Consider the following 2,438-nt stretch of genomic DNA (forward strand, 5'->3'; position numbering starts at 1 on the left):
ACTCCCACTAGGTTTATATCTGGGACTCTCCACCATTTGACCTTAGAACTGAAGAAGCTTCTCGGATGAGAGGTGAAACGTCTTCAAGTAACTTAAAGAAGTCCAGACGCTTTTCTTTGCAAGCTCCTTTGACTAAGATGACCTGGATGACTGAGAACCTTCACAGACATTCTTTGCCCACAGGTGCCCACGGGACTCTGGGTACCTTCTGATCAGTTGCTCCCCTCCAAAAGTTACAAAAGCACATAAAGGACTCCTTAATGATGCAATGCAATACCTCACTGACACTCAGCATCTCTAAGGAACCACAAAGCTTCTCTAGAATGTGATCATGTACTTCTAGGTCTTCCTCTGAGAACCCTGTAACCTTCTGAAGCAAGTCTTCAGAGTGTCCTGTGAAAGATTTCTACAACATATTCAAGTCCTCCTAGAACCTTCTCAGTCTCTTCACAAGCCCATGAGCCCTTCACAAGGACTCTCAAACTTTCCTGTGACTTCCTTATAGAGACTGTTTGTTCTCCTAGATCGATGTGATCTTAGTTTCTCAGAGATGTCTGATACTAGTTTTCCACCGACATGGTCCCGGTGGTGGTGCAGATCCAGTTTGGTCTTGGTACCTTATCAGAACCAGCCTGGATGACGTCCTTCCTCTAAGTATCGGCTCTGGGGAAAACAACATCAGAAGGACCCCAGCCTGAAGCAAAAAAAACACCGAAACTTTGCGTCTTTACCAACTGTTAGTTTCCACGACACGCTTACCATGTTTTGAAGGAAGGAAGGTTCAGGGCTTAAGCAATCAGCATCATGGGCTCATCCGGTTAGAAGAAGAATAAGCAGCCATCTAATTCAGAATTATTCTCAGGGTTCTCCTTTTATTCTCGAATAAATAAGGCAAAGAAGGAAGGAAACAAAGACACTCATGGACTGCCACAGCTGAAAGAAAACAGGAAAACAGAGATTTAAGTTACTCATTCCCTTAAACAATACATAAAATAAAACCCAAATAGAACCTCACCTCAGCTGCCGCCCCGTGTGGAAGTGAAGAAAGAGTGAGCCAAAAGTGAATGCAGTCCTTATATAATGTGTGACATATAATGTGTGACAGGTGAGTGCAATCGAGGACAAGCACCACACCCAATCAAAGGTGAGAGAACTAAACAAGGTGCATCTGGTGAAGTGAGTGGTACCAGTTCAGACTTTTTGCAGGAGAAAGACGTGAAACTGGTTCTAGACAGGATGCTGGCCGTGCTTAGAAAACATGAAGAGCTGCAGTAGTGTCTGTTCACCTGGTTACCAACAATAAACAAAAGCCCTCAAAGTTCGTTCTGCAGTTTTCTTTTCTTCTGAACTTCACCAACCACAGCATGGCTGTGCAGAAGAACGTGTAGATACACAAAGACTACACATGCTCACATTTCACTGTGAGCGGCCCCTTCACCTGAGAGGTGATGCTGCTGTATGGGCAGATGGTGATTTTGGGCTGACCTCTCTGTGAGGAAGCCGCAGGGATGCGTGAGAATGTAAAACTGGTCACTGAGAGGTTACTGAGGAAGTTCTAGGATCCCCTGAAGCTCTTCCTCAGGTGGCTTCCACAGTCAGGACCGCCCTGAGTGGTTTTTACACCAGCAGGGGAAATATTTTTCTTTTTAATAAATGAATCATGACGAGGGAACTGTTGTTGCTCTCCACTTGAAGGCTTTGTGCCTTTGCAGCGTGACGTCAGCAGAGACAGATATAAAATCACAGGACGGTCGTTTGGCTGTGAAGCTCTTCAGGAAGTACTCTGACCTTCCTGACACCACCATGAGGCTTTCTTAATATAATGGCATAATGTCATCGGTCATCATCCTGTGGTTTCACCCACACAAAGACATATTGGGCCTCGAAGTTCTAGAGAAGCATTTTGGCAGTGTTGGGGAGTAACTGAGTACATGCACCGCCGTTATGTATTTAAAATACAAAGTATGAGTAACTGTATTCCGTTACAGTTACCAATGAAAAGATGATATTCAGAATACAGTTACTTTGTTGAAGTAAATGGATTACATGGCAGTCTTTTCCTGTTTCATATGTTTGGCTATGTCCTCTCTATTTTTGGTAATTCCACGCCGGTGGAAACCCGAACAAACACGCATTAAGAGGCTCTGATGTCTCAGTCTCACGGCCCACGTCACCCCTACCTGCAGCAGCATAATGATTGGAAGAAATATTTGTTAAAAATTATTCACAAAAATTGTTTAATATGAAGGCAACAGGCAGAGTGTTACAGGCATCGCCCTAAAGCATGCAGCCTGATGGGCAGTGTAGTCCGTGCTGCAGGGAGAATGGACTGCCATACCCGTGATGTGTCTGTGAGCGAGGAGGGAGAAAAAGGAAAAGTACAGCTGTCACGGAGCAGAAACGGGAGCTGGAAGCATGTAAATATAATAATAACCACT

The sequence above is a fragment of the Pundamilia nyererei genome, unplaced genomic scaffold, assembly GCF_000239375.1.
Source record: "Pundamilia nyererei isolate P.nyererei 1_Seehausen unplaced genomic scaffold, PunNye1.0 scaffold00394, whole genome shotgun sequence".
Taxonomy (NCBI): domain Eukaryota; kingdom Metazoa; phylum Chordata; class Actinopteri; order Cichliformes; family Cichlidae; genus Pundamilia; species Pundamilia nyererei.